Genomic DNA, 23,146 nt, shown 5'->3' with positions numbered 1-23,146 from the left:
GGTCTCCCTGTAGCCTTTCCTGCTCCAGACTGAACAGCTCAGACTGAACTTCCTCAGCCTGGCCTCAGAGGAGAGATGTTCCAGCCCTCAGATTACTTTCTTGGGTAGAGGAAGAAATTTGTGGAAGAGTGCCAGGAAATAGATTAAAATCTCTCTTAGTAAAAGCAGGACTTCAGAATATGCTGTTGTGATTGCTTGAGCTACTCTTTGATTCTTTCTATTGCTGTAGAAATGAGAATCTTGAATGATTGTGAAGTGTTAGTGTAATAGTCGTAGGAGTTTAGGCATAAGAGGAAACCATTACATGTGGCCTCAAAAATGATGTCAAGATGGTTCTTCTACATACCATTGCATCATTATTTGCAGTCCTATTCCGTGCTGACACCCTAAGCTTGTGTCTGTTTATAGACATTCAAAAATATTGTGACTGCTTATTGTGGTTTCCTTTTTTTTTTTTTGCCCTCTTGAAACCAAACTTTATTCAGCTCAAAGAAATACTAAGAAGGATGAAAAAGTGCCATTTGGTATTTTTAATCCGCCTCTGATACCCGTCTCCCTACTTTGTATCTAGCCTAAATCGGTTGTTTTTCTGTAGCAATTGCAAGAGGGATGTTTTATATACAAACCCTGAGAGTACTAGCATTCCATACTAAATTAAGTTACTGTTCAAGGACTGGACGATGTAGCCTTTTATTTAGTTTTTAATGCAGTCAAGTGAGTTAACTATAGGTGAAGAGGAAGTTGTGGAATTGACCCAGAGAAACACTTTTACATGAGATTCTAGTTGGAAAAACCTGAGACATTTAGCTGCTAAATCAAGACAACTGAGGGATTTATTTGATTATTATTACTTCCTCTGAGAGGATGGATGTAATTTAGTAGATCTGCAGGTACTGTCTGATCTTCCCTTTCCCAAAACAGGAAGGAGATTGTGGGAAAGATATTTTGCATAAGTGTAATTTTAAAAGCTCAATGTGTCATCTAGCAATTTAAAATTGTGTTTTCATTTTCATCCTTTGTAACTGTATTTTCAACTCAATAGTCAGAAGTTTAGTGCTTTCATTTTAGAACAAGCTTTTCTATTTGGCTTCAGGCTAATGTGGTTTTTTTCTTCTTTTTCCTTTTTTAAGCTATTAACTTGGAAATTAATTTGAGATGGTAAGCACCTTTACCTCTCTCATACCTTGGATTTAGAAGAAGTTTCACTGTTCATACTGCTGTGGCTCTTTTGACTTTTGGGCTTCCTAAAAGGAGCTGCCATGCTTGTAACATCAGTCTCTGAAGATGGAGTTGGAGGGAACAGAGAGGGTACAGTCTTCTGTTTTTGTTGAGCTACTGTGTTCAGCTGCTGTTTTTCTCTGTATTTATGCATGGGTGAGTGTTGTTAGTGTCCGCTGTAGACATAATACTGGTCTCAACAGAGGATCAACATAAGAAGCTTCTTGTTACGGCTTTCTGCATTGCTGCAGTTAGTGGGAGCTTAACTGAGTTGTAACTTGTGATAAAGGCAACTCTCTAGCTGTTTTTTACTTCTATTCTCTCTCTACCTTTTCCCCTAAAGTGTGCATAGCATTATATACATAAAAATACTGGGGTGGAGGACAATACCCTTGGTTCCTTAGATCAAATGGTTTTGAAACCGTGTGTGTGCAGAAAATTTCCAATGAAAAGCAGCATGTGTGTGAAGCATCTGAGGGAATTTGCACTTGTGTTTGAAAAGGGGGCCATGAAATGTGCTTTTTAAAATAGGAGTGCAAAATTTGGTCTGTAAGACCAGATGACATCTAGCTGTGAAAGTGGTTGGCCCAGTAACGTTCTTAACCCATGCATTTCATGATGAGGACTTCCAACCTAACTGTGGAAAGCATAACTTCTTCACAGGAGTTTGATTGACATTAAAATTGAAACAGTGGCATTGATTAAACAACCTGTTTATGGTGGCCCTTCTAGATACTCCAAACTGGGAGAATCCCAACTAACTGTGTGATTCTGATTGGATTGTTAGTCATGTGGTTATTCTTCAGTTTTGAGAAAACAAGTAAATATCTGCTGAACTATTTGTATGTAAAATGGAGAGATAGTAGTCCAGTTTTCTGGAAAACAGCCAAAATCATCTTATTCAGCTATCTTTGGGCCATATCATGTCACTGCTGGTAATATTTCCCAGAGTCTTGTCCTTGGTAAGTGGTCTACTGGCTAATAGTCATTGAAGTTGAAAGAGACAGGATACCAGGATAAATACCTTGTTTCGCAGCATGTCAGTTTATATTATACCTGAGCTTTAGTATTAGCTGGACTTCAGGTTTTGTTGTGAACACTGTTTTACCCTCTGGTGCAGAAGAACGCTCTACACTTAAAACTGTGCTGTGACTTGAAGAAGGTAATATCTCAATGTGATGGTATCAATGCATAGAGAAAACAGAAATGCTTATAAAATTGCTACCTGACAGTATTGTTTCTTGACCTGTGACTCCTGACAAATCTTGTAGATGTCAGAAGATTTCAGTAACAGATTCAAGCTATGACACTTGTCATTTAAAAAGTCACATCACAATTAACAGAATCAGGATTCAGTGGAGGGTTTTTTTCTGCGCAGTATCACACTGCCTCTGTGACAGCCTTCATTTCTTTCTGAGCAAATGGAAACCTAGTAGCACGAGCCGCAGGAAGTTGTTGAAGCAATTAAAGGCTTCTCTCTCAGCACATTGCGTGGTTACCATAGTATCCTTTGCCTCCACGTCTTTACTGATGATGTCAGTATGCATACAGGGGCTGTTCAGAGCGTCTGCATGAAGATGATTCAGCCCTCACTAAAGATCTCTCCATACATTCTGTTATCCAGTGTTATTTTAGTAATTCATGAGACTGGAAGGTAAGTGACTTTTGCTTCGTATTGAGTAATTTTTATGTATCCTCACACTGAAGTTTCAGTGTTGGTTAGTTCTTATTCCCTGTTGTTCACTAATTGCATAAAGTATGTTTTAGATGAACCACTTGTGCATAGCTTGGTGTAATTTAAATGTAATGACAAACTCTAGGTAATTTTCATAAATATAAAAAACAAAAATATAAAAACCAAAAATCCCTGAAGTAAAAAACCTGACTTATTCAATAGTTAGAAGGTTTTTACCAATTTAAATTTGCAGAGCTTTATTTTTAATCATAAGATGATCATCCAAATAATGTAATGGGAGTACTACTGAAGAGAAAAATGTTCACTTTAAAAAAAAATTATTATTAAAACAAAACCCCCCCATCCCCCACATTAAAAAAGGGCTTTGGTGTTGCAGGAAATTCTACATTAAGGTGGTATGTATTGTACAAGTCCACCAGTGTACCTCTATTTCTTCCCCCCCTCATGCATATCCAGTATGCAAATAACTTTTCTTAACCTCTGCCTGTTTTCCGCTTTTTGACCATAACATCTCTTGGCTTATTTACACACTTAAGTCTGCTTTGGGAAAAGGGGTCCTCTCTTGGCATTTCTTAAGCAAAATGCTTATTATGCACTGACTGATGAGACACTTAGTTTTTAGTGCTATTAATTGCAATAGATGTGGTGCATTAGAAGAATAGGAAAGATAGTCTAGTGACAATACTGTGCCTTTTGAGTATCTTTAATTCCTTGTGGACTGAGGATTTTTTGCTTTCTAGTATAAAGATTTATGTGCTCTTTTTTTCTCTCTCTTGACTGCCTAGCTATTAGTTTGGACATTAATATGGAAAAGAATAGTATTTTAGATAAACTGAAGAAACCAACACCCCTTCCGATTCTGATACCTATTAACTTTGATATTTGACACTTAAAAAAATAAAGTCTGTTTATGTATTTAATGCAAGTTTGAATTGGTCACAGTGTCCTCCTTTATGGCTCTAGGAATGGTGCATCTTTTCTGTTTTAGCACAGGAGGTTAGACTAGGGGTTTTTTGTACATTCTTTTTTGTTTGGTTTGTTTTTCATTCAATGTTTTTTGTTTGGTTGGTTTTCAGTTTGGCATGTTAGACATAACCAGCCAGTATGTAATATGTGTGTTTCTTAAGTGAATGTGTGTCTAATGATGTAGTAGTAGTTTGTAGATGGGAGCTTCTTTTTCATGTTTATTAATGGATTTGTTTTTCCTCCCACCAGGTCTTCTGACTCTATGCTCAGATTTCACATTCAAACAGTTCATTACAGAAACAGGGTTTCTGTTTGTTTTTCCACTATAATCCTGTTAGGTCATTTATAAGGATGCATGTTTGGGTGCACTCTTGAGATCTTCCATTGCAGTGGTGTCATTAATCATTGCTGTGTTTTCTCCATTCTGAGCAGAAAACAAGCAGGATTACAGGAGAACTGAGGGGAAAGGATGAAGACTACTTTAAAGAAAGAAACATGCTTTTTTCAAATAGTACTGTAATAGTGACCTACAGAAGGACATCACAGAGTGAGTTTCAAAAAGATGAAGATGAAGAGAGAGATAAGAGATACCTTAAATATGGGCTGAAGGAGAAGTTCTTGAAGGAAAAAAAAAGACTTGAACAGGGTAAATTGGGATTTCTTTCAGTTTATATTATCTAACGAGAACAGATTAGAACATTATCTAAGGTAAAGCTAAGAATTTTTGAGGATGTTAAGTCAATTCAATGCTGAAAAGAGTAGTCTTTCTCTAATTAATTAATTAATCTAATTAATTGCCCTGCAGAGCATTAGCTCTGAGCATATTCTGCTGTATCAACTTAGCCATTAGTACAACTGTACCCTAAAATCGTGGTGGGTTTTTTCTGGAATTTAAAATCTCTCTGTTCAAATACAACTGTGAGAAAAAATAGCTGGTTGGCACATGAGAATCTGTGGACAGTTTCTGAATATATTCCCTGATATTTGGGGAAGTTACTATTCAGATAGAAATTCTGGATAAATTTTTGACCTTGTTTGAACAAGGAAATTGAGTTCAAGACCTGACACTAGGAATGTGCTGGTTTTAAATTATTATGCCCTCCTCCTCTACCTCCCTCCTTGCCCCATGGCTGGTCATGTGTACAGTTTTGTACATAATATGTATGTAAAACATATGTTTTGTGTGCATGGTGGGGATATATGCTTAACCTCTCCATGGTTGGATGTGGGGACCTGGAACTGAGACCACCTTGCCTTTCTCAGTCTGCATGATATGGCCAGATTTTCTTCCAACACAAAGCTTTAAGCAATTTTACATAGTTATATCTTTAAAGCATGGAGCTTGTCTTTGTTTGCGCAGAAGTTAATTGTAATGTCTTTCAGAATCAGTAAAGTTTACTCAATTGTGTCCTATCTCTTCTGACATTATTTGTACGCATGCATGTGGAATGGGGGATGAAGGCTCTGTGGTTTGCTTGGTATTTCAGTTAATAGGAGAAAAGATGTACCCTAATCTTGCTAGGATTTGCTTACAGAAAAGTACCTAATAATTTTGTTCTGTCAAAATGTAATTAATTACCTGTAGATAAGCATTCATATATTTCTGTAAGATTGGATAATTTAATCAGGACTATTAAAAATGTAGAAAAATCCATAAGCAACTATGCAACAGCTGTGTCTTTTTTATCTTTTCTTTCCTCCTGCATTATTCCAAAAATCATGCTTCAGCTGTGCACTAGATAGAGTTTCCCCTCTGTGGCTGTATGAAAATGAAGAACAATCTGCATAATTTTTTTGTAACTGTTTTTTTTTTCCTAAGTGCTTTTCTTTTGTCTGGAACCATGTGCACATGTTTGTCTAAATCTGTGTAATAATGATAATTAAAACAGGCAGAACGGGTAGTTAGAAAGAACTGACATTCTCCTGAATGGATTTTTAAAGTTCAAGGCTTTTATAAATATTTCCATTCTGTATTGACTGGTAACTAGCGTATTGATTTCCAAAATTATATTCTCCTGTTCTAAAATTATTGTCTTCAGGTGTTGGGAATATTGTCATATACTGTGAATATGGTCATTTTGTAGTGATGGGTGGCTTAGATATTCTTCAAGGGGAAAAAAACTATAAAGGTAAATATACAACAAAAATAATGGTGTGCTAAGAAAAACATTTTACCATTCTCTAGAGCTTGTGTTATTCTGAATTTGCTGGTTTGTCTCTGCCATATTTATGTACAACACCTAATTCTGGAGAATTTTTTAAAAAGCAAGAGAATATCTTGACAGTATTCAGTGTCAGGAATGTCAAGTGGGGGAAATAGGACTTCGGTGATATTTTTTTCCTTAGAATTTCATTTTGAGCTTCTTCATTTGTACATGCAAACATGTATAGGTTCTGTTCTGTTTTTCAGTCATCCTATTCCATATCCTCCAAGTCGTTGTATTGTTATGTGGGTTTTTTTTCCCTGAATATAGGTCAAAATTTTGAAACCACATGATTGTTTTGCCTTCTTGTTTTCAATCTTTTTAACCTAAGAATAGAAGCAATGTTGTGCATCTAGAAGAGGCATTAATTTATGGTTCAGTGGTGTTGTTCCTAAGTTATGTCATGTGTTACCTCAGAGAGGTTGTAGGTAGGGGTTTGTCTTGTTGGTTTGGGGTTTTTTTTAACAGAGCTATTTTTATATTATTTTACATGCAATAGAATGAGTATAAAAGTAAATTATTTCAGTTGGAGGTGCTGCTGAAATCTTGGCTGAAAAAAAATTATATTTACTTCAGTGAAAGCTGAACATTATAATTGGTGTGAGTCTTATTTTCACTTTTCTGGATGTAGATCTGTAAGCTCTTTATGGTGGGAAAGGGTGGGAGTCAAAAGGGAACTTTCAAGTCTTAGAACTAAGCCAGTCTATCTGGATTTCTACAGAAATTAAAGTCTTGGATCTTTCTGGAAGGTTTCCATGTATGACTTCCACTACTTGCTGAGACAGTCTAGTAGTGTTTGTCTTGTTTTAGAGTTGAGTGGTAGAGCTAGGCTGGTGAATCTTGTTACTAGATGATATGTAAGGAGTGTCTTATGAACTTGTGAAGAGGGATCAGAGTGCTACAAGAAAGCAGAACTTTACAACCGCTGTGCTACTTCTAGGGTGGGGTTTTTTTGTTTGTTTGTTTGCTTGTTTCTTCTTTAACTAAAAAATTAACATAATTTGAAGGTAGTAGTTGATTCCATACTGCTTTTTTAGAGAAATGCCTTTAGAGAAGTGGTATGTGTATTTAAAGGTAAGAAAGGAGCAAGTTCTTCAGAAAAGCACTGTAGAACTGCAGTGTTGCCACATTCTGGTGTTTAAAGGAGTCTATGTAGTCCATTAGAAGGAATGTCACAGTACAAATTTCCTTGAGGTATTCCTAGAAAAGCTAGATTAAATCTGAACCACTTCGAAGTACTCCACTTAGTATGCCATCCCTCCCTTTCTTTCTTGAAGAAACCAACCTGGAAACGGGAATGCCTCAGGGGTCCCCCTGGCTGACCGCTCTTGAGTTTAGCCTCACTGCCAGCTCACGTAATCACTGCTGTAGACTTTCTGGATGTGGTAACTGTTTAGTGAATGACCAGACTAGTGTGGAGTGCTTTTGCTTAGCCTTTTCGCCCATCCTGTGCCATGCAGCTGAATTCACAAAATAATCCTGGAACAATTAATCAGTTTGTCTGAGTATGACTCAGTGCAGATTTGCAAAACTGCTAAAAATAGTAGCTGTTTCCTCTTCTAAATTGACTGGATTCTTAAGGAACAATGGCTTTACAAGGGAGACAGAAGGCTGATGCAGTTCCTTTTTTTGTGTGAAAGTCATCTGCCATCCTCAAAGGAAAACAGAGGAACCCAAACATACATGGAACCAAGCATGCCATCAATTCTACTAAAGACAAAAGGGAGAAAGACACTTGGTCCCTAACTTGTGATTTCAGGAAATCTTGGAAAGAGGACTGTCTGTTTTCATATGTTTGTCTCAAATAGCAAATTAGGCACATCCTGGGACATGAAAGAGGTAAGGCCGTCATGTTTGGGGCAGTAAAAGAATTGGATTCTGTTTCTTTCATCCTAACAAGGTGATACTTGGCAATTTCTTTCATTTAGGAAAGACCTGAGCTTGTTTTAATGCAATTTTTTTTTTCAGTTCAGGCTTGAAAAAGAAAAACCATAAAGCAATTAGGTTCTTGAGAGATAATGAGGCTTTATAAATATATTCTCCTTTAATTAGAGTAAGTATGAAAGTGTATGTTGTATCTTACTTGTTGGTTACAGAAGCTCACCCATTAATAGAGGTTACCTTGTAAGAACTACAAGTGGTAAGTATTGTATTTCTGTTTGTCTGTAACTAAAATGAGATACTGTAATAGGGAGATGTTCCACCTGACAGTCAACTCCAGGGTAAGATTTTTGAATTGTCCTATTTAATTGTGGTGTGTACTTTCTCTGGTGAGCTTTACTGAAGGCAGCAAGGGGACTTTGCAAGAACTGGTATGATGATTTGTTGCAAGCAGTGCTCTGGTATGAGTGAGCAGGATTTTAGCTCTTGGCTTGGTTACATGAGGCCTTGCATGAACTTGTGCTTTGGTTCCCAATCCGTAGTTAATCAGCTACTGCCTTGTATCATGGAAGCTCTAGGAATAGAATTCCATGGAAGCACTTGTGAATTAGTCTCTTATTATATATTTTAATTATATACAGGATACACATGATACCCACATTCATAGAGAAGTACATAAAGAGTTAGTTTTTGTATGTGTTTCATACTCTTCATCCTTGGTGTTCTTTAGGAATGATTTTCTAGTATCAGTTTTTTCTTAGTTTTATTTATGTGTCAGAGCTCTGTAATATGTGTGCTTTACTCTTCAGGTGGGATTGAATGCTGTGCAGGTCTTTGTTATGTTTAACAGATGTAGGTTACATCTTTTATCTTTCACTGTTTCATGAAGTTTTTGTGGGACAAGAGAGTATGAGATTCTTCATTGTTAACATAGCCTTAAAAGCTTTATTGGTGAATTTTGGAGAAGAATGCTTCAAAAAGGTAGATAAATACCCAACTATAATAGTATTTTTTGTACTGGAGTGTAAACTCTAGGCTTGTATTTTTATTTTATGAGTGAATGAGAGTTCATTTAAGAAGACATTTTCAACATCCACTTCTACAGAAAACTATTTTTTCAGGAAGCTGTTAAGCTTTATCAATATTTCAGTATTTTAACCATTTCCTCTGCAAGCAGTGCACTATGACTACCATGGGTAACCTCCTTTAGTTAAAAGAGTTTTTATCTTTTAATGTTACATAATTGTGGAGCCTTTGGAGGTATAGTGGATGGTTTTGCTGTAGTAATTAAAACACAGGTGAAGCTTGTAGGTGAAGCATATCTGAGTGGCAGTCAGTATTACTTGGTGCTGAGCGTGAGCTAATTATAACCAACCAACCAACAAAAAAACCTCTTCAGTGAATTCAGCTAGGTGCTAGAAGGATGAAGATATGTCTGTTGTCTTGGGGGTACCGTACACAGCCAAGCATTTCATTGTTGTAGGGGATGTTCAACAGGGGATAGGAAAAAAATATATGATCTCTCCCTTTTAATACAAATAGTTATAGCTATCAGTGAAATGCATTTTTGAGAATGTTCTAGTGAGATTGTTTTGAACAAGAAAACAAATTGACCTTTTCTGATTACATTTTAAAAGTCATTTCTGCATCTCGTGTATAAATAGACAAACTTTTGTGTTTAGCTGGCAGATTTGCATTATAAACCTACTTTTTTTCAAAAGCAAGTTGTCAGATTTTAATTTGTTGATTTCTTTTATGGGCACTATTATTTATATTCCGATTCTTAGTTTGTGCGACATTATGACTGACAAAACTGGAGATCTGGCTGCCACTGAATACCTGGTTTCCCACGATATTTGGTAATGGATCTTTAGGATTACTTTGTTGTTTAAAACCAATCAGTGCTTAGCAGGAAAGCAAGCTTCAGATATATGCTCCATCTATTCCAAGCAGCATCTTGGAAGGGCAGTTGTAATTGATGTCTTTTTGCTTAACTGTCTTAAACTGGATGGTAGGAGAGCACATGATGGCAGAGAGTACAAATAGGCTTCAGTGTCAATCTGTTTTCTGCAGTGCATCAGCAGTAGCTGCTGAAGCCCCCTGGAAACCGGTCAGGCATTCTGTTTGGTACTGTCAGTGTCATAATGAAGGAGAGCAGTACTGGCTTCTGTTCATGTAGTGCTAAATATAGCTCGTTTTAACACAGCTCTATTTTTTGGTGGTGTTCATCATTTTTTTGTCCTTCTCCAAAGGCAGCACAATGATGATCAAATTCAGTCAGCCCTCTCTGATTTCTAAATAACTTAAAGAGAGTGAAAATGTTTATCTTTGCAGTTTAATGCCAAATCAGACTTAATTCTCTTTAGCCAAAGTACAGTGCCAAGAGTGCTAAATGATAGCGCTGTTTTGTCATCTGATACAAAACACCCGTGAAAGTACAGGATAAGTAATGAGAGGTTATATAGAATTGCCTGTTTTGAGAAATGGATGAATAGGAAAATTTGAACATATGAGGAAAGCAAGAAACTGTGTTAGAATAAATTCTACCTGTTTTTACTAAAAAAATGCTCTGTTCCTGTCTTCCCTTTAAAAACCTTAATGGTAATTTCATATAAAGTATTAAAATCTGTTAAAACTATTTGACAACAAATTTAAGATGTCTAGTCATGAGGTTTTGGGAAAAGTTCTCATGTAGTGAGCATGTGACAAGGAAATGAAGATCACCTTCCATCTATCAGTTATGTTAACACATGAAGAGTTCATGCATCTAAACAGCATTAGGGTTTTTTTCTGTACCACTTTTATGTGTCCTCCATGCTCTTCCTCTGCACAGTCATTCTCCTTCATTTCTGTAAAGTTAACCTGTGTGTGGAGCTGTCTCTTTATTTGAGTGCCTTTAAAAGGATCATGGAGCCAGAGTGAGGAATAAAGGAGTCTGTGGCATCTCTGAGCCATCTGGTAATAGTGACACTGGTGCCCACTGCTTCAAAATTGCTTCTTTCTACTTGCTCCAGATAGTTTGCTATCCTTCAATCAGGTTGCCTGTAGGAAACAAAAGCTATGTGGACACATCATGAGATTTTGTTATGTATTTTGTACAGTTACACTGCTTATAAATAAAGCCCTTATCTATGATTGAAATCCCATGCAACTGTATTGCAACTGTGCAGCTCAGGTTCCTGGGAGCTTGACACAGCTGGTCTTGTGCTTGGGGAATTTGTGTGCTTGCTGCTGTGAAGTTAAAAAGCTTCTACTTCTGTTGCTTCAGGTTGCTTATGTAGAGAAGGCAAGCAGTGCATACAGCCCTAAGCTGGGAGTTAAACTTCTAGGTGTGCTATGATGGCTCTCTGTGACTACTTGAAAGCAGGTTATAGTCAGGTGCGTGTCAGGCTTTTCTCCCAAGTAACAAATGATGGGACAAGAGGAAATGATCTAATGAAGTGTGTGGTTAATTTCTATATGTGGGATCTTTACCCATGATACACCACACCATTTCTTCCTGAAGGCTTTAGCTAGAAATGGCATTTATTCACTATATTCCTGCTCTTTGTTTTCCTCACAAACATTGTGACTTAAAGTAAATCATTACATAGCCATACAAAGGTGATTGCAAAAATGTGTTATCAAAGGACCCTTGAAGTGCTTACTAGGCTGCCATGAGTAGCTGTTAGGAAAGCTGTTTCCTCAGCTTTGAGGAAAGAAAATTGACATTGAGTTTTCAAGCCTTATTTTCAGAAGAACTCATATATCTTAAAATCAAAACTCTTACTTTTAGAGTATTTTTGCAAACTGTTGGCTGACAGTTTGCAATGTCCTAATCACTGGATTCAAAGTGCAGTTTAGACTATGGAGCTTCAGTGGTGAAGTTTCCCCCCCACCATATCCCAGTTTCCAACCTCACCTCTAGTAACTTCCCCTCTGGTATCTCTGGCACGTATTTGTATTTCATCATCACAGAGCAATTCCCGCTTTCTTTTTCTTACCTTAAAACATCCAAAATTTAAGTTTGCTGTGGCATTAGTGAGTCCTTTATTCAGAAGACAAGAATGCTGACCCTCTGTCCTCACATTGCTGTGCCTGCCACCCTCTTCAGCAGGCATGTTGCCAGCAAGCGTTGGCACTTCTATGGATTGCCATACCGGATTGTGTCTTGATACAAAGACAGATGTTGCTACAAAAAATTTTGCTGAGCAGATAATTTGAAAGGCAGTCTGAAAGCCAGGTTTGTCATCTGTTTTTTTTGTGACAGTAAGTTTTTATGGGTTTTGCTTAAAAACTAGAAGGAATAATTCTGCTTATGATGCAATTTATAAAATATAACATGTTTACAGAGGCTACTCAAACCCCACCAAAAGTGTGCTGAGTAACAGTCGTATTGATATTATCCCTTCTTGCTGCTAAAGTCTGATTCAAAAGTTAGAAGTCTACTTCTAGAGGATAAAGGAAGACAGAAATCCCAATATTTGAGTCACTGAGGCTGTCACCTTTGATAAGAGCAAACAGCCATGTTTGGAAAAGAGCTGTACTTCACCAGGCCTACAGCCCTATCTTGTAAAAGAGTTTGAAGATACCCCTTGAATAAAAAAAGGGAAGCATAGGATGTGATTTGAACCTGAGAAGAAGACAGATTTCTTCTTGCTGGTGTGGAGGTTCTCCTATGTAAGTTGTACCCTTGTTTCTAACACTTTAAAATGTCTTGATTGCAGCTGAAAAATGCCATGCCAATTACACTGTTTAATACAGAATTACTGTCCTTTGGTCACCTGGCTTCTGTCTTTGACTTTAGCCTTGATCTTTGCCTCACTATGCCATGTCCTTTAGTACGTTGATTTCAAGCCTGAATTGCTGGAAGGCAGTTAAGGTGAAAATGATGGAATTATGGTGTGTTTGTGGAACTTACACGCTTAATCTGAAAGTGTTAGGGGTGGTAAGCACTGTGCTCCAAGGTGAGTTTGGAGTATGTATTATGTTTCTTGCCAAGGGATCACACCCTAATGCTTCCATACACACCTAAGAGTATCAGAAATGGAAGTAATGTGTAATACTAAACTCTTTCTCCCCTTTCCATCATGGTTGGATTTTTTAGAACTCCTTTGTTGTAGTACTGCCTTATTTTTATTTTACGTTGATTTGTACTGTTAACTAGTGAAATAACTTGTCTCATACTAAACTGTCAGTGTAATCCATTGGAAAAACAAGTGTTTCCCCATTTGAGATAGTAATAGCGTTAAAAATATGTAACTGTTCTCAACAACTGAAGTAGGTACTGACTTTCTGACGGTGTGTTTAGTCTGCTGATAGCTGACCTGCTTCTTTATTATCATAAACTGGGCAAATTTTGTTGTACAAAATTCTTGTCATATTTTACACCAAAATGCATTTAAAAGTGCTTTCTTTCTGTATTTTATCAATGGCTAAGGAGGACTTATAATGTGACAATGAAACATTTATGTGAATGAAAAAATACTTATCTTTGGATTTTTTTTTTGCTTTAGTCTCAGATGTCTTCCTGATTGCTTTCAACTACTGCATTTCTGGAATCGTTTGGGATTCAGTGTTTGGGACTCAGCTTGAATAATTTATTATGTCTTGCTGCAGACACATTTTTACTTATAACTTAAGCTAAGTCTGTGTAATGTTTTGCGTAGCATTTCAAACTGAGCATTTTTGGAAAATTCTCTACTGATCTTTTTTCTTTTCCTGCAAAAATGCATGTTCTTGACCCAGAAAGAAGAAAATTCAGGAAAAGGTATTTATAGAATAAAAAAAAAAATTTACAGAGTAGTAGACTCCATCCAAAAGTCCTATTCAGAATATTGTTTACTATTTCTATATAGCATGTGAATGACTTCTGTATTTTCTCTCTTCAGCCCACACCCCTCACTTCTTGGTAGCTTTCACCTTATGTCAGAAAAATCAGTTTTTTTGAGTGGGGAACTGGGAATGGGAGATTTGGGACTTCTTGCTAAAAAACAGATGATGTCATCTAGGAGGAGCTAAAATGCTACTTTGACAAGTTATTGCATGACTGTAGGTGAGTGGGTGTTGCATTTGGAAAAACTTCTAATAAGCACTGTAATACATAAGAAATCTTTTAATCAACTGTTCTTACATTATCAAAAAAAGTCACTGGTGTACCCTTAATAAGCACTAGTGTGTTAATTTAAAAATGTTTCCTTTTACTAGTCTAAAACTTCACTTTTACAGGTTTATAAAGTTCAATAATGTGAAAGTTTTGTAGTTGAACTAGACAAAATATGAACATGTAAAATGAGTTTCTTCACAAATCTGATTCTGGACGGACAGTCTCTTATCTCTAGTTTGTAGATGTTTCATGCTACTGCATTAAGGAGAAACATTAAAATGTATTCTTAATTAAGAATTACAATTTTGTACAAATTTTTGATAGCAAAGTAGTTTTCTTAGCTTGTAATTGAACTAGTGTCAAAATAGTTTATGGGAACTTGATTGTTAAAATAAAAACAAGCAAAAGAGTGTATGTTATACTAAAAATAAAAGTCATTGCCACATTTTCTTGCAAACACACCTGTGTGCTTTTGAGTTGGTGATTAGGTAGTTTGGCTCATAACCAGGTTTCCAATTCATATGCTCATGGGTGAATCTTTTCATGAATGTTGCAACTGAGTTCATGAGATTAGACTTGCACTCATGTGAACAAATATCTCTGCTGATAGGCTGTATTTTTAAGAGTATTCATTATTCAGTATGATGATTGCCTTGGAGAATCTGGCATAAAAGAATTGTGACCTTTTCTGAAACTTGGCTTGCTGGTATTTTGCAATCAGCTTGGATTTGCTTCTGCATGCTATTTAGTTTGAATAGCTGGCTGTTGGTTTTCCGTACTTCCTTACTCGGATAAATGAAAATCTTGCTCCAAAACTTTATCTTATCTATGAATAAGAAAAATTTGTGTCAAGCATCGTATTTTTTTTGTATGTCAAATGTATGAGCCCATGGGCTTGCAGTAACTATGATATCCTTTCATAGATTGTGATAATGACTTTATTTTTATTTTTTTAAAAGGCACCCCATTGCCCTTAATCTTGATAAGATTTGTTCCTGTCCTCTTTTGACATGCTCAGAAACATGGTGGATCTTACTGCTTCTTCTGTAGAAGAAGTGCTTGATTTGTTCCCTATATTCTATTTTGGCTAGGAATTCATGTACTGGTCGAGTACTAAAGCTTTTTATTACTACGTACAGCATTTGTTGGAGTAGCAAAATAATGTGTCACTGGGTACAATAAACAGTTTTTAAAATCCGGGACTCAAGGTGGGTATTTTGGTTGGTTTTTTTTCTTTAATCATTGCTGTTATTGCAAGAATCACAGAATATTAGGTTGGAACCTTAAGGATTATCTGATCCAGCTTTCCTGGCAAAAGCATGGTCCAGTCAAGATCACCAGCACCTTCTCTGGATGGATCTTAAACAAGCCCAGCGTTGGGAAATCCACCACATTCCAGGGGTGATTATTTCAAGAGCTGATTGTTCTCATTATGAAAAATGTTCCTTTGCTGTCCAACAGAATCTTCCCAGGAGTAATTTATACCCATTACCCCTTGTCTTTTCCTTGTGATTCCTTGTGAAAGGTAGTCTCTTTCTTTGTAGTCCCCAATGATACTCCCACAAACATTCTTCTTTCAAGGCTGAACAAGCCTGGTCCCTGTTTGCCAACCCTGGTCCCTGCAGTTGCTTCCCAGGGCTGTTTCAATCCCCTGCAGATGCTCCTGCGTTTCCCCTGGCCCCCTGCATGCCCCACCCTGCTGGGTGAGCACTGTGCCAGGAATTGTGAGGGTTTCCCTTTGTCTCCTGTTCCAGCAAAGGCCAATCTTTGAAAAAACACCTCATTCTCTTTCTCTGTTGGATGTCAGTTTGTGGTTTATCTGTTTGTATTAAGTTGTTAAATAAGTAGTTGACTATTGTTAAACAAAATAGCAGAAAAATTGTTAGAAGGTCCTGTAAGTATAGGTTTCTCTCTTTACTACTTGTATTCTATATTTGCTTAGTGCTAAAGGAGTGTTGTGTATGTCCAGTCAGAAGAGTGGGCTGTTCTGGAGGAAGGTGGAATAGACAAATGAAGGTGCATCACAAAAATTCACTGCAGCCTGTAAACTGCTTTGTTTAGGTTGCTTTTAGCTCTGTTCCATAACATGTACTCTTAAGTAGAGTATTAGGGGAAAAGTGGTAGGGTTTTTGAGCTGACCTGTAGTTAAAATGGTCTTTGAAATTGTGATGTTCAGTTTGTTGCTGTTGTCTGTGAAACTGTCCCATCCCTTCCTCCAAAAGTGAGTTGATTCCCAATAAATTCTGTATTTTCAAGGACTTCCTGGCTCACTTTCTTCTTTCACAGGAGGTGTTACTTAAAAAACACTTCCTAGAGAAGTGTACTGCCAGGCTGGCATGCACAAGGTGCTTAACAAGAGACAAGTCACCAAGGAAAACAGCCTTTTTATTGCTGGCTTTTAAGCTAATCAAAATAATCACTTGACAGATGGAATAGCATAGGAAGGAGATTGCATTCTGAAGCAAAAGGCAAAACACATAAAATAGTTACTTAATAATTTTTTTGTTTTCCAGATTTAAAAAAAAGTGATTAAACTTGGCATTTAAATATGTACCTACATATTTACCATTGTTGTATTGGTGAGGGGGTGGGGTAACTCACTTGCAACACCAATATAGAGTCTCTAAGAGTTGGCATAAGCAATAAGACAAATACTGAGTCAAACAACACTGAGTCCTTTGCCAGCTGGGATTAAAACACAACAAAATTGAAGAGATTTCATTACAACTCTTGAATTATTTTCCATTTCATTCCCTGTAATGGCATTCAAGAGTCCAGACATCAGTAGGATTCACAGGTACTCAAGTTAGGAAAAGTAAACAAAATTTTTTCTGTTTCCTAATGGAAGTTTCTGATACATCTTAAATTTCCTTTTAATTTTCAGTGAGCAGTGGTTATACATTGAAAGCTGAAGAATACAGATAGGGTTCTAGCATGTTCCAGTTTCTCTTGCCAGGTGTCTGCAGATCTCAGCAAGGCAACCTCTGTAGTAAAATGCAGAGCTTAAATTCTTTGCTTTCTGATACACAGGCTCAGAAATCATTAAACCAGACTTCTTAGTTCTGTTCAAATGATGTATTGCAGAAATTCTTTTCAGATGAATTCAACAAATTAGCTAAGTACAAGCTAAGTCTTAAGATTCTTCCTCAACCTGAAATCATGGCCATTATGCAAGAGTCAGAAAACATAAAGCCTGAGGATTTTGTAGAGTGGTTTAGGAAGGGCAGTATGCTGATTAATCTTATACCCACATCTGTCGGAGTTTTGTGGAAAACAGTAATAAATCAGTATCAAGTGAAGACATTGCTTCCTGTATTATGAGTCTCATCCATTCTGTGCAAGATTCTATTTAAAACCCCAGAAGAGCCTTACTGGACACAAATAATTGTAAAAATGGCAAATAAACTCTGTATGTATATATGTGTGTCTATGTGTATATATATATACACATAAAATGTTATATCCCAAGTAAGATGTAGGAGCTACTTGCCTGAAAAGATGTGGGTGGAGTGTGCTGGTCTGGTAAGAATGAGAACAGATGATCTTCCAAATCTTTCTGACCTCATCTGGCAGCCCCATACAAGATGCATGTTTTTTATGTAGCTTTAAATTATATTATAAAGATCGAAACCAAATCAAGCTGACATGAAATCTGGTTCTACCCAGTTCTGAGGAATGTTTGTTTACAGCAAAACTTCTAAAAACTTTCTTGTTAGTTTCTTCTTGTTTCATTGCTTTTACTAATGGAATGAACTTTTGTGTGTGTGTGTGTATATAAAAACTGAATTGTAAGTATGTGAAATCTATTTAGTTTTCAACATTGTTGAATGGGAATGCACAGTCCTGTGTGTGTGTGATGTGGTTTTGTTCTTTCCACTTGCTGCAGTTCTTTACTCTCAAAGGTCATCTGTGTACAGTTGTCTGTCACACAACAAGATCTTGTTTTTAAACGTTTATGCATTAAGATTTGAAATTACTCATAATTTTTGATGGTTCATAATTTAAATGAATTAAATGTGTGGCTGTCAACAGATTTGTCATAAATTTTTTTTCTTTATTTTTGCTTGAAGGAAACTAGTACTGTTTTAAAGTTTGGAGTACTTGACAAAATCTTCCACAGTTCTGTCTAATAGGTGTCAGATCTTTAAGAGGCAAAGTATATATTTAATTTCTGGCACTTCTAAGGATTTCCTCTTGTAGCATGAAAGATTTCCTTCAGTAGTAGCGTCACTTTCCTCCTTTTGTGTTCAAAGGTATCTGATTTCTCTTCATATCATTCAAGGATAGGTCTGCTTTTAAACTGTGCTGTGAGTAATGCTGACAGTAATGTACTTCCTTTAGCTGAGGCAATCTAAAATTAAGATAACTTTAAATTTTTGAAATTACTGAACACACTCTGGGAGAGAGAAAATGTGTATGACTCATGGCTGTTGACAATTTTTTTTTCTTTCTTTTTTTTTTTTTTTTTTTTAATGCCAGGCAAGATTTTCAGAATGAATAAAGCCTAGTGTTACTGAGAAATGGGAGTAACCAGTATGTCAGTAAGCTTTTAAAATTGCACTTGCCATTGATCTCACAAGTATGTGAAAACTAATTGCTTAAATAGTCTGACTGCTTTAATAGTTTTTGTTTTGCTGAGGGAGAATTACTGTAGATTTTACATACATTTTCCTGTCTCTCATACATACTTTTGACTGAACAATTAAAGGAAGTAAAAGAAATGTGAAATAAAGATGTTCTTCCTCATAAGTCAAACACTGATGTTGCATGAGAGAAAATAAACAATAGAATTACTGAAAAATCTTGTATTTAAAGATTTTTCTGCCCCTGCAGTTTGTTGAAAAGGGGGGTTAAACATCATTTGAATCACCTATGTTTTGAAAACAAGTATTTATATATAAATACAATTTAAAACATTTTTTTTTTTAATTCCAGTATCTAGAAGGAATACGCTGTCTTGCCCAATCTTGCATAGTTATAATTTCATATACCTTTCTTCTACAGAAAAAAGAATTTGGGGATTGAGTCTTAAAATTTAGAAATTGGGATGGGTATCCTACTATTTTTCATGTATCGTCTTTCCAGTCCTAGTGGCCTATAGCTGAATAGCATTTTCCAGGGAAGAATGCTTCGTTCACTTTAGTCTGGAAATGAACAAGGTTGAGAATCCTCCTTCATACTCCAAGAACACATTTCTAGAAGGAAATCTTATCAGGAGGCTGGGCTGGATGTTGTAGAGAGCAGGAAACACGTTCACAGTAGTTTAGATGGTTATTTGTTTTCTCGTTTCCCACAGCTGATGCAGGTTATTTGTTTTCCCCTTCATGCTTATTTCTCTTGACTTGTTTTGTGTTACGGAGGTAGCAAATAAACAAAACTAGTTGTGGTTTAAGGCTAGTAGGCATGTCAGCACCACATAGATCCTCTCTCACTGGCCTCCAGTGGGTCGGACAAGACAGTCACAAGAAAATTAGAGAGCTCATGGGCTGAGGTAAAGACAGGGACAGCAAAGGCTGCATGGACAATCAAAGCAAAATAATGCATTCATATCGTTCTTCCCATCAGCAGGTGTTCAGTCACCTGTAAGAAGTAGGGTTCCTTCACATGTAGTGGTTTCTTGGGAAGACAAATGGCATCACTCCAAATGTCCCCACAGTCCTCCTTTATGTGGTATGGGTTATCTTTTTGGTCAGTTAGGGTCAGCTGTCCTGACTGTGTCCCTCCCAACCTTCTCACCGGTACAGTGGTGTTAGAAGCAAGGAGGGCCTTGGCTGTGTGTAATCACAGCTCAGCAACAGCTAAAACATCCATGTGTTTTCAATGCTGATTTGCTCACAAATCCAAAGCATAAGTCCATGTAAGCTACTCAGAAGAAAATGTGCGCCATCCAAGCCAAAATTGTTACACTACCCCCACAAACCCACACCTCATCCCCATACTGTTCATATCATGCTCTGGTCCAGTGTTATCCAATACATCCTCACTGTCCTCACCACCTACATACCACCTCCTGTCTTTTGATGTATACACAGATCCTTCATGTATGGACCACCCTTGTAAAATGCCCACAAATGTTCACTGAGTTCATTCAGTCCATGACTTGGAGCTCAATCTCTTCTGGTGATTGCTTAGGATAGAGAGGTGGTGTGTTGTGGGGAGTTAGTTACTGGGCCCCAAAGCCAGCTCAGGTCAGGTCACCGTGGCACTTGTGCTGCCTTGTGTGCAGCTTGTCCGCCGCTGGTTCAGGTAGGTCCTTTTATAGGAATTCCTTTAACATAAAAAGAAATCATGGGTTACAACAAATTAAAGGTATTTCCATTAAGTCTCCAACCCTTGTCCCTTTGGTCCAGGCCATAGGATCTAACATTGTGATGGACTACTCCCCTTTTCCCTGCTCCCATGCGAGGTACCTCCTGTGGGAAGCAATCCTTCAAGAACTGATGAAATGTGAGTCCTCTCCTCAGGATATAGTCTTTCCAGATGAGGCTTCTCCAGTGTGAGCCCCCTGCAGGGCCACTGCTCCTAATGGGTGTCATGAATTGGTGATTTCGATCACTTAATGAATTACTGTCAAATGGTTTTAGCAAAAGTGTTATTAATAAGGTGTTGTAAAACTGTGACTTACAGTTTGGTGCCCAAGTTCACTCTACTACTGTGTGGCCCAGTCATTGGAACAATGATTCAAAATTACCAGGCACAAATCAAAGTTACCATTCCACCAGGGCTGTATGCTCTACCAGTCACTTAACAAAGACCTACCTTTGGTAAAATGGTAATATGCTTCAAGGAGCAACCTTGAGAGGCCACCCAGCTCCAGGGGAGATCACTGCCATGCATCCACGCTGCCTGGCAGGGAGAGCTCAAAGGCAGCTCACTTAGGGTATCATATTTGTGTGGCTTGCTCATAGTCAAATTTTATACAATGGGAAAAGTGTGCATGAGACTCCTTGTGCCTATAGCTTCCTTTGTTCCTTGACAAATTATCCTTGGAAAAGCCACTTGCTATTCATTTTTTAATCGCATGATTGGTGTTCCAAGCTCATGAGCATGGATGCTCACTGGGTCACTCTGCTCCTTTGTGGGTTTTCAGAGGACAGATAAAACTGGAGTTCGTGGCACATTAATGGCTCAGATCTTTATCTTCTCTGGAACCTGTACTATTTGGCTAAGGGGACATGTGCATCTGTTAAAATGGGTAACCATCTACAGGCCACCGCATCTGCCAGGAGCCGGCTCTGGTGTGAGGTCTTCATAGGCTAATACCTCCTTTAGAGCACATTCCCCTGCTGCAGTGTGGAGTCCCTTCTCCTGACTTCTGCTATGGGGTTGGACGTTTTGTACATAGCAATGGAGCGTAGTATGTTCTCAGCATTTCTTTCTTCATCAGTTTTTATTTCTGGTTTTCTTAACCTTATTCTTCCTTTCCAGTGTGCTTAGTTTTTCTTCCATTTTCTCCTGTGAACTCCTGGTTTCCCGTGTGTATTGGTGTCTTCTAGCAAAGAAACTTGTGCTTCTTCCTGATCATCCATTTATGTCCTAAAATATACTATTACTGTACTCCACCTGTATTTAGGCACTTTGTAGAAAAACCTAGTGCTAGTATAATCACAGGCAATTGTGTTGTACTTACCTTTATACTTTCTAAAAATTCCACATAATATTAAGACTTGTTCTGCTGAAATACTGTTCTGTTTCATTGTGTTCAGTTACCTTAGTATTAGCATTGTTGTATTTTGTGAAAGTCTGTATTTCTAGAGGTGCTGGATTGCTAGCATTATTTTGATGTTTACAGAATTCTTTCTTTTAATTTTATGGATACTAGTTTTGAAAACAATGCATTTAACTAGTAAAAAGTGCGTTGTAAAAAGGTCTATAATAGTTGAGGATTCATTCATCTGCTTTTAGCATGGATCTTATGTTGCTCAATTGTTAATGAATACTAAACTGAATTAGATTCATTGACTTGGTTTTCATCGTCCACTCTCCTCGTTATCTTTTCCCTTAATTAAGAGATGATGTTATCTGTGCCATTTGGAGTGAGGAAAGACTACAACATTGCTTTTGTAATGAACTGTAACAAAGTCCTATTGACTTACTTTCATTAATTGAAGTTGCTTGTAACTTCTATGAAGTTTAATGCTATAAATTTTATGCTGAAATTAATGCTGAAAATTTAATGCTGTAAATCTCAGTTTAACTACATGACTTAGACTGGATATACAGGAAGATGTTCCAGATTTATACCTGGAATTACTTAAAAAAGACATACAATTCAAGGGTTTAAAAAAAAGTTCTTAATTTTTCTTATTTTTCTTTCTGGTAGCCATACATTTGTTATTTAAATAAGGCTTCTTGAGGTGGGTTTTTGCAGGGGGGATGTCTGGATTTGGGAGGTGTTGTCTTGAATAGTATTTGGATTGACAGGTCATTCTAGCATCCTACTGAGCAAATAGAAACTGTGGAACTAACCACTCCAGCATTCTCATAAGAATGTTACACTGAGCCAGGAACCACCATTTGTGGAACAACAGGCATAAAGGTACATTACAACTGCCTGGCCAAGGGGAGCTAGAAGCTTGCTAGCATTAGCAGTGTTCCAGCACCTGCTGCTGTCCTGAGCCCTAGCAACACACTGCTGTTTCTCTATTTTTTTTTTCCAGTGCTTAGCTTCATCTAGTACCTTTCTGAGCTGCTCCAACTCATTAATCTGACAAAAAAACCTAGCCTGTCCCTGCAGTGGGAAGTTCAAGAAGCCTTTGGACAATGCTCTCAGGCCCATGGTGTGACTCTTAGGGCTGTACTGTCCATGGCTAGGAGTTGGACTCAGTGAGCCTTGTGGGTCCCTTTCCAGCTCAGAATATTCTATTTTTTATGTCTTGCCAATTAAACAGAGTAGGATACTGAGGAATGAGAGAACATTTACAACCAACTTCCCTCAGGCTCAGCTTCACTCTCAACTCTTCTGTCTCATCCACCTGATCTGTGCAGGGGGTGGGGAATGGAAGTTGCAGTCAGTTCATAATGCTTTCTTCCTTCTCCAGAGTGGGGTTTCTCCTGTGGGAGACAGTCCTCCATGAGCTGTTTCAAAATGGGTTC

The 23,146-nt window shown here is 37.4% G+C and overlaps 1 protein-coding gene across 19 annotated transcripts in view; it reads left to right on the top strand.

Annotated features, from left to right (window-relative positions):
• Positions 1 to 23,146, top strand: part of PAM (peptidylglycine alpha-amidating monooxygenase) — a 122,703-nt gene that overhangs the window by 22,248 nt on the left and 77,309 nt on the right. The window contains exon 1 of one of the 19 annotated variants that reach the window (XM_032095845.1): positions 2,783 to 2,872. The exons of the other annotated variants lie outside the window; for them this stretch is intronic. The gene's annotated coding sequence lies outside the window, so the exon portion shown is untranslated. Of the gene's footprint in view, positions 1 to 2,782; positions 2,873 to 23,146 lie in introns of those variants that run through there. 19 annotated transcript variants of the gene reach the window in all.

The sequence above is a fragment of the Corvus moneduloides genome, chromosome Z (assembly GCF_009650955.1).
Source record: "Corvus moneduloides isolate bCorMon1 chromosome Z, bCorMon1.pri, whole genome shotgun sequence".
Classification (NCBI taxonomy): domain Eukaryota; kingdom Metazoa; phylum Chordata; class Aves; order Passeriformes; family Corvidae; genus Corvus; species Corvus moneduloides.
Note: the sequence above shows the minus strand (reverse complement) of the source record. Positions and strands in the feature narration are given on the sequence as shown.